Source organism: Lolium rigidum, chromosome 3, assembly GCF_022539505.1.
Source record: "Lolium rigidum isolate FL_2022 chromosome 3, APGP_CSIRO_Lrig_0.1, whole genome shotgun sequence".
NCBI lineage: Eukaryota > Viridiplantae > Streptophyta > Magnoliopsida > Poales > Poaceae > Lolium > Lolium rigidum.
The window spans coordinates 197,303,505-197,313,501 of NC_061510.1; the positions used below are offsets into that span (position 1 = coordinate 197,303,505).

The following is a 9,997-nucleotide window of genomic DNA, read 5'->3' on the forward strand; positions in this document are numbered from 1 at the left end:
CTGAACGCTATTCATCTACTTTTACGCAAGGAAAGGGTTCTTCTTATCTTCCGGCTTGTCCACCATGTTAGTGGTTTTCAAAGCGTCGTTGATTTCACTAGGGGTCTCGATGGCGATTGCCAGTGTCTTGCTTTCTCCTATGACTGCTGTGTCATCAACTGCCGAAGCTTTTGCTGCCGACATTTCTGGTGCAAGGTCGGCTGGCTTCTGCTTCGTTTCTCTGACGCGCTTTTCTTCCTTATTGTCGCATGGCGATGGCTTGGAGCGGAGATCGGTGACTTCCTGTTTGAACCCGAACTTCGCAGCAATCCTCTGAAAATCTCGATCACAATTGTCTGAGCGTGAAAAACTTCCATAGACTGTGATATTTGTCCCGTTGCTCCCGTGCATTTTCAGCTTGAGGTATGCGTAATGCGGTACAGCCCATGAACTTGGCATAAGCTGGTCTTCCGAGTATAGCGTGGTACCGTGATTCCCAGCTCACGACTTCAAACTCGATCTTTTCCTTCCCGAAGTTGTCGGGTTTACCGAAGACGACATTCGAGTAAACTTTGCCAAGAGAGTACGCCGGCGAAGTAGGGAGAATCCCGTGGAAACAGGTGTCAGAATCCTCTAGCATTTTCATGGTGATCCCCATGCTTTTGATTGTGTCGACGAATATCAGATTTAGTCCGCTTCCACCAAGGCAACGTGTCCTGGTTTTGGTATGGTCATCGGGTGATCTGCTCGGCTGAACGTGATGTTCTGAGACGACCACTCGACATACTCACGGATGTTTGCCATAATACTTTCTGCCATATTGAATTCTCGGGTGAGCTTCTTCACTTCTCTTCTTGAGATACCCGTCCTATGGATCATGCTCATCTGCCCATGTGATGGTGGAAATGCCTCATTGGGTTGATGAGGCTGCGCCTGCTGGACCTGGTGCTGCGGTGGGGGTGGTGGTGGTGGTGGCTGCGGCTGCTGCTGCATGAGTTCCTGCATCTCAATGAACTGCCTACAGTCTCTGAGCAGGTGACTTGACTTTGTTTTGTTGTCCTTAGAGTCGATGTACGAGTGCAGGTAGCAAGGAGCGTTTATCTGTTCGGCGTAGGGTAGCTTGGGGGTCCTCTGCGGTCGTGGTTTGTAGTTACCACGGTTTCCAGAGTTGTTCCGATTGCCGTCCTGCCGATCGTCTCGTTTGTCGTCATACCGATCATCCTGCCGATCAGAGTATCCTGCAGCTACCAGGTTACTATCGTCGTAACTGCGGTTTTTCCACACGTTGTCGCGGCGATCCCTTCGTCCACCCGAGTCGTGCTTCGGCTGGTCATCGTCTTCGTCATCACTGCGCTGTCGCGGCTTCCATACGTTGTCCTCGCCATCAGCCCAGCTGTTGGCGATTTCCATTAACTTGGTTATGGTTTTTGGTTTTTTGCGCCCAAGTTCCTCTATGTAGCGTTCTCGTCGGATGCCATCGCTGAAGGCGTCGATTGCTCTGTCGACGGAAACATCTTCGGCGGCGTTTAAGAGCTTGGTGAATCTCCCGATGTATGCGTGCATTGATTCCTTCTGCTTCTGCTGGCAATGCCGTAATTCCTCAATCCCGACGGGTCTTTTGTACGTTGCTTGGAAATTGGCGACAAAAGCGTCTACTAGATTGTCCCATGAATTGATGGAACCCTTCGGCAGGCCTCTTAACCAAGCTCGTGTTGAATCCTTCAGGTAAAGCTGCAAGCATTGCATTGCTGCTATCTGATTTCCTTTGTGCAGAATCACAGTCTGCAAATAGTCGTCTATCCAGGACCTCGGCTCCTACTGTCCATCGTATTTGGCGGCATCAGTAGGGGTAGGTTTGAACTTTCTGGGTGGCATCGCCTCGCGGATTTTGTAGCTTAAACAATCAGCCCCCCTTAGCTCGCCGTCGTATTCCTGGCTCTCACCCGAAGAGTCACTGTCATATTCCTCCCTAGCGGCGCGTCGTCGCATTGCTTTGTCGATTCTGCTCTGGGTGATTTCGTCTCGAGCATCTCTCGTATGATGCTTTGAGCCGCTGGCCTGTAACGTGGTCTTTTCCTTCCGCGGGACCAGGTTGTCTCCCAATATTGCGAGACTTTCTAAGGCACCTCGGTGAGCTTGGGCCATAGAACCTTCAGGGCGCTGATTGATAAGGTATGCTGCAAGATTGGCGGTCGCTCCTGCAACGGTTTTTTGCCGTGGCATGCCCGCGGTGTCCGTGGTCATAAAAGACTTGGTCAGATTCGACGTTATTTCTCTGGCGTCATCCTCCGAGAGTCTGGATAACCTTGATCGATGCTTGCCTGCTCCTTGAGTGCTTCGAGAGGCACTTCCTCGCGAGCCTCTCCGTCGCTCACTGGATTGATCTGCAGCGGATAGGCGTCTCTCGAGGGTGGCTTGCTCTTTCGATAGGCGCTCCCGGTTTTTCTCCAATATAGAGCGATAAGCGTTGAGGGTTCCAACCGAGGTTCCTGCGGGGAGCGGTGTGTTTTTAAGCACGTCTGCCTTAGCTGCTGCCCACTCCTCCTCTGCGATGGTGTAATCGCTATTGTTGTTACTGGCGCTGTATGCAAAACTTGCTCGTCTCGTCGGAGCGGGGGTGTGATCTCCGTCTCCCCTGTTCCTTGTGTTTCCCGTGTTATTGGCGACATAAACCTGGTGGTGTGCTGTTCTTCGGGTGGTGCCTTGGACGATGTTGTCGACATTGTCCTCTCCCGAGGAGTACTGGGCATTGCAGATGAATGGTGTGTCGCTTGATCCTAGCCCGTGCCTGGTATCGCAGTTCAAGCAGTAGTACGAGGTCATCTCCGAAGATGTGGAGCCGTCAGATCCAACCGACATAGGAGACGTCGAACGAGGAGTCTATGGTGCGGGCGAGTTCGTTGAGTCCGTCAGACCAGCCGACAGGTCGAGTGATGACGACACGTTCGGACCTGTCGAACTGGAGGCGAGTGGTTCCAGCAGTCGAAGGACGCCTTCCGAGTTGACGTTGTAGTGGACGCTGCCGAAGGTCATCTCCATGTTTCCTTGTAGATCAGAAAAGGTCGAGCGAGACGAGTCGCTGTGCGGGGTGAAATCATAGGAGCCGAATCGAATCGGGCTTCCCAGAATTGGCGATGACGGTGTCGATGAAGCTGCCGATGACATGACTGGATCTGCCGATGACCGATCTTGTGCCGACAGGGTTCCCACAGACGGCGCCAATTGTCGAGGGTACTCCTCGGCAATGCCCTTCGATTGGGGCTTAGGGTTGATGGAATCATGTAAGCTGATACGAGACATCGGTTCACAGATAAGCGGGGAGAGCGATTTAGCCAGGTTCGGGGCCCTCGATGAGGTAAAACCCTTACTTCCTGCCTGTCTGATCTTGATTATGAGAATAATGGGTTACAATGGGGTGCCGAAGAGTTCGGCTGAGATCTCGTCGAGAGGCTAAGTGCTGCGGCGACCTAGTTCTAGACTTTTGGTTGCTATGATTGCTAAGATTGATCGTGTCCCTCGGCAGCCCCTCTCCTGGCCTTTATATAGGAGGCCAGGTCTCAAGAGGTCTAACCGAGTACGACTAGTTTTACAATAGTTCTAGCTCTAAACTTTCCTTGTTCGGCTCCTTCCTTGTCTTGCTCGCCAAGGAATCTTCTGCTGCGACATCCAAGTGGCCCATCTTGCCATCGAACACCTTAATGGGCCTCCAGTTAGATTGTATAGGGTAGGGCAATGTCGGTTACCCGAAGGGTAATGCCCACGTCAGCTGGTGCTTGATTTTTTGTTGTTGAAATTATTATGACATCCGTATTAACATTGCGGTGAAATTGAATATTTAATTGTATAATTATCCCTGCCTTCCAAGTGTTTTAAATAAGAAGAGTGTTTTTACCTAATTCTCTTAGAAAAGTACTCTTAAACACCCATATATACACTTCTGTCAAACAAGTCTGAGGGTGCAGGTTTTTTCCTTGAAAAAGGAGGATAACCCCAGACTCCTCATGGTGCCGATGATTATTACACGACTTTGATGGGACTTTGATGCTTGTTTATTGCCTTTCATTGTCTGTATATTTGCTCCTTGGAGCGTGTCCCTATTGACTATTTATATGTACCAGCTGGATTGTTCGCTTTGTGAATTTTTTGGGTGCAGAATTAGTGCTAGGTGACATGGGCATACCTTTTCGGGTAACTATTATTGGTATACCGGGTGCGGTTTAGTCGAAACTCCATGAAGCCTAAGGCGCAACAAGCAGTCAAAGCCTAAGAAGCTAGCCGTGCCGACTAAGGAAAGCTCATAGAAGGAAGAGACCTACGTGAACACAACCCCAATATGTAGTCCACTAGGATTATTATTAGGTCCCTAACCTGGTTACATATATAAAGTTAGGCAGGGACACCCCTTAGGATAGATCATATCATAGACCCAATACTAGACTAGACACAACTCCACCTATGGCGACACTGTGTACCACAACTATAATTATACTGGATTGCTAGCGGGATGTAGCGATCCTACACTGTGGAACGTGAACATAGGTCATGCTGTGTGCCTACTCCCGCTCCTGGAATCTCCATCATCGTCTTTCCCTAAAATTTAAGTCTATAATCTTGATCCCGGGCTCCTTGGAGATTTTAGTAAGATTTCTAGTACAATAACGGCATCTCCTTAAAACCGAATTGGACACGTGCTAGGGAAGGTACCCTAATTTAATCTGTCCGTGAAAAATCTGACATTAAACTTAGTGAAATATCATGACTACAAGTTTCGAACAATATGAAATAACTTGTGTATGGAAAAATGTGTAGAGTGAACCACATAAATGGTCAAAAAATATGAGTAGTTTGGAGCATGGAATTTCGACCTCCATGCCCTCTATGATGGCTCCGCTAAGATGGACTGAGGCCCTTGTTTAGCGCGATCCCTATTCGCCGCTCAATGCGGGAGCGATTCGCTCCCACTCAAGTGACAGACGGCGTGGGCCGGCCTATTAGTGCCTAGCAAGTATGGTTTTTCCCTTTATTTTTCCGGGTCTTTTTTGGGGTTTCTCAGGTTTTTTCGATTTTTGGTGGTTTCTTTTTGGTTTTTGCTGCATTGGTTTGCTGATTTCGAAATTTATTCGGATTTGTTTTTTGTTCTGATTTAAAAAAATGTTTATATTATAAATTTGTTCAAATTTGAAATTTGTTCAAACATGAATTTTGTTCAATTTAAAATTCTTTGTTTTTTAAGCTAAACAATTGTCAAATTTGAACATTTTTAAAATTTAAACAATTTTCATGTTTGAACACTTTCAAATTTAAACAATTTTCCAAACTGAACAGGTTTCTAGTTTGAAAATTTTCAAAGTCTTAACAATTTATAAATTCAGAAATTTATTCAAATTTTAAATATTTTAGAAAACCCCAGAAAACCATAACGATAGCATCTGAGGATCTGAACAATTTTCATTTCTGAACATTTTTTTTGGATTTGAACAGTTTTCAAATTCAAACATATTTTTCAAAACTTGAATAATTTTTGAAATAAAAACACCAGAAAAACGACAGTAATACCATGTACCGATGTACATATTAGCGAACTAGCGATGGTTTCCATCCAGGATGAGGTAGCTTCGTACAAGCACGGGAGATTAATGGGCCCACCCCATACGGTGTACCCTTAAGCGATATTGTCAGAATAGATAGCTTAAAGCGATGTATAGGGGAGGTGCTATGCACCGAGCTGGTCGGCACTGATTCGGTGCCGCACACCCTTCTGGTCGTATGTGGGCTTGGCCCAGTTACGTCGAATCGTTCGGTATTTATTCAGCTTGCGTTCCGATCATTCCACACGGTTTGCTCGATGTATGTGCGTTTCCATGTTCTTGTCTTTAATGTATAGTGTGTTTAATCGATGCATTTTCCCTAATGATTTTCGTACTGTTTCAGACTGTTCAGTTGATTTTTTTTTTTGCATTGACCAGAAGCTAAAAAGTGAACTGTTCAACGAAACATTTTTTGCATCAGACATACATGATAAAAGTGAAGTACAAAATGTTGTGACAAATAGGGACAAAACATTTTTTGCCTGGGTACACAGAATTCATGTTTATCACTTGGAAACTCATTTTCGATGCTTTTCTTCTGAATGTTCTGTGAATCTCCTTGCCTTGTAGGAGAAGCATTTCCATGATTGTGTTGTGTGCTTTTCCTTGGTGAAATATCTGCGAAAATGAAATAGAGAAAACTAAAAAAATCCAGATTAATGTATTTTGAAATGCAAAAGAATTATATTAATTTCTTTGTACTGCTCAAAAAATAAGAAACTTACTTTTATGATATATCATCTTTTTCTGCTCGGAGGATGTGAACTTTGGTCAATGAAGAAGGTGCGGAACCTACGAAAGCGTAAGAAATGTCATTTTACTGTTTACCATAAGCTGGATTGACAATGCATCTCAACATAACCCGTCACCCCACACCATGGACAACGACCCGTGCTTCTGCTCAAATAATCGTAGTGTGGCGAGCACTGTATGAGAATTGATTTATGTGCTAATTGTTTATAGAACCTTGACACTGTCCATATGGAGCTTCAACTAAGAAGCTAGAACCAAATATATAACTTGTTCGAGAAACTGAGGGAGTAGAAAACAGCTTGGAGGAGAGAACACAAGAAGGTTTAGTTCATTCTTGAAGACATGAAGGCAGACCTCGACCATACAAAGAAGTACCAGAGGCAAGTAGGGACAATTAACTTGAAGCTTGTTCATGAGGTGTGCAACTCTAAGAAATTGCGGCAGGATGTGGAAGAGGACCAATTAGCACTATAGTACGAGAAACAGAGAACATTATAAAGGAAAATGAGTTGCGATTGTGAACTTTGGGTACAAAATGATTGTGGAAAAAACTATTAGAGTATCCAGGTACACATTATAGATTTGATTTATGTGCTGACTGTTTAGAGAAGCATAATGAAAACATGTCAAAAAGTACTTACATGTTTAGCAATGAATGGTTTTCTACCTTGACCATAAAATACAAGCATGAATGGATTCTTCTCATTAATGGTTTCCTACCTTGACCTTAAGTACAAGCATGAACAAAATCTTGGCATCAATAGTTTTGGTAGCTTGAACGTTAAATAATGCATGAACAAATTCTTGGCATGAACGGTTTCCTACCTCGACCATAAATACGAGCATGAACGGATTCTTGGCATGAACGGTTTCCTACCTCGACCATAAATACGAGCATGAACGGATTCTTGACATGAACGGAATCTTGGCATGAACGTAAATCCAAGCATGAATGGATTCTTAGCATGAGCGGTTTTCTACCTTGAACATAAATAAAAGCACGAACAGATTCTTGGAATGAACGGTTTACCTACCTTGAACAAAAATACAAGCATGACCGGACTCTTGGAATGAACGGTTTACCTACCTTGAACAAAAATAAAAGCATGAACGATTCTTGGAATGAACGGTTCCGTACCTTGAATAAAAATACAAGCATGAATGGATTCTTGGCATGAAAGGATTCGTACCTCGAACAAAAATGCAAAGCATGAACGGATTCTTGGAATTAATGGTTTTCTACCTTGAACATAAATAAACACATAAACGAAGCTTTTATTTCAATATCCTTTGTCAAGATGAACAATTTTCTAGCTTGAACATAAATAAACCCATGAACGAAGCTTTTATTTCAATATCCGTGCAAGCATGAACTGATTCTTGGCATGAACGGTTTTTTTATCTTGAACAAAAATAAAAGCCTGGACGGATTCTTAGCATGAACGGTTTTCTACCTTGAATAGTATCACGACATGTGAAATGTGTGTGAGATTACTTTTTAATAACCAAAACTGTGGTAGATGATATACGAAACATGGCCACAAAGTTGTACCCAATACTCAAATCCAGAATCTGTATCAAGATGTAGCGGTTTGAACAAAAGAAACTAACACCAAACTAAACTATCTACCATAAAAAAATCAATAGGCTACACATCGGGCCCTCACTTGCAGCACCTCCTAGGCTCCTACGGGATCAAACATGGCTTGGTCTCCAACAGGTACAGAAAACATTACATCCTCTAGTGCTCTGCATCCTCTAGAGCTAGTGTCCAATAGTTGGAGATCTGTATTCTAGTTCTATGGCTTGGTCTCCAACAGGTACAGAAAACATTACATCCTTGTGTTGTTATACTGCCCACTAGACTAGTTGTTTGAACTAATAGCTCATCTTCTCTGAACAAAACGTATTCATGTTCTGTTTCTTCATTAGCTAGTTAGACTGTTGTAACATATACTTCTACTGTTAGACTGAAGTACTTATACTGCTGTAAAATATAGTATGAGACCGGTCTGCATCTGTTAGACTGCTGCAAAATATAGTTGCAGATTGTTGAAGCATACGGCTAATGGTTAATTGTGTATTTTTTTACTGAGATGTACGTGTCTTGTGTCTGTTTGTAGATGGCATCCGAATCTGAGGATGAGCTGAGCCAGTATGTTCATGATGATAGCTGAATGCACATGAACTTGACCTTGCGAATGCCGGTCTTTCCCTTGCGGATGCAGAAGCAGATGAAGCAATAGCTGCAGGAGTGAAAGCCTTGGTGAAAAAGGAAGATGTGGGGGTGATTCAAATTGAAGATGATGAGAAATCTGTCAATCCAAAATAGAGGAGACCGATGGCAGCAAGATAAGAGGCCATTTGTGTGCTCCCATTTTTATGTACATGTGCTGTCAGCCTGTCATGTTGTGCTTGTTCTCTCTTGTGGTGGAAATTGTGAAGTGAACTGCCGGAAATAATCATGGTTGTGTTTCCATTTCTTATATACATGTGTCACACTTTCTCTATTTGGTCTATATGGTCATGACGGAAGACCGGACCGAAAAGACCGAAGACCGAATACAGAAAGACCGAAGGTATTTTGGGTAGCATTTCTGCATGACCGAAATATGTGAAGACCGAAAAGATAGACCGAGCAAACCGAACGCCCGACCAGACCTCCTACGGGATCAAACATGGAGATCAAGATGATAATTTCACTATGGCATTATATCCGGGGTAACGAAAGGGAAGCAACTAATCTGATATCGATACACTCTGTTTTATTCTAACACAGCTGCAGAATATATCAAATCTGTATCGTACTACCAGGTACACCTGCATAATTGCGATGCTCACCCAACCAAATCTGAGTGGAATGGCTGAAAGTCTGAGATGTTTCGCCTCGCTCAATACAGTAGCAGTGTAGCACTGCAGTAGTGCGGCTATTACAGTGCCATCGGCTGATTATGCATTTCTATACTCTTATCTTATTACGTGTATGTATGCTAGGACAAATCAAATGCTAGACCAACCAATCACGCTGCTACTACCGTAACTATATCACAGCAACATCATCCGTTCACCAGGTAAACTCCAGAAGCACATTCGGGCTACCGGATCAAACATCTCCGACACAAACCCTAGCTCTGATTTTTCTCAACACACGCACCAAAAGGCCACACAGAGTACCCAAAAATCGCAGGGAAAATGCTCTGGTTTCGGCTGGAGATGCATCGGGGCCGAATCAGATCAAAGCACAGCGGCAAACTGACGAAACAACCGAACAAATAATCCAGTAACGAGACGAAATCGCCTCACAAGAAAGACGAATAGACCCCGAGAATTTAGTGCGATGAGCGAACCGAACCTGAGGCTCCGAACGAAGTGGGGCGAGGCGTCGCGCGACACGACGATCTGATCCGTGCTCCAAGCTCGCAATTTGGGAAGTTGGGGAAGCGAAGCAGATGAGAGGCGCTGGCCACAGAGACCCCGAAGAACGAAGAAGAACGATGAGGAACGACGGGGAAAGAAACAGACCACCGAAGCGGGTATGGGCCGGCCCAAACGACGCGGGGGGTGTGCGGCACGTCGTATACACCGACCTGGTCGGTGTATAGGATTCGCCTGTTTGGCCGCTAAGGAGATCAAGGCCGCAGTGGAAGGCATGGACCGTAGCCTGGGACTGGGCCCGA

At 44.7% G+C, this 9,997-nt stretch overlaps 1 long non-coding RNA gene across 1 annotated transcript; it reads right to left on the minus strand.

Moving 5' to 3' along the window:
• Positions 1 to 6,028: 6,028 nt before the first annotated feature.
• Positions 6,029 to 9,786, minus strand: LOC124698813. Its single transcript, XR_007001131.1, has 3 exons — positions 9,673 to 9,786; positions 6,293 to 6,359; positions 6,029 to 6,208 (listed from the first exon to the last, which is right to left on the minus strand). It is a non-coding gene; the product is annotated as an uncharacterized LOC124698813 (long non-coding RNA).
• Between the last annotated feature and the right edge of the window lie 211 nt (positions 9,787 to 9,997).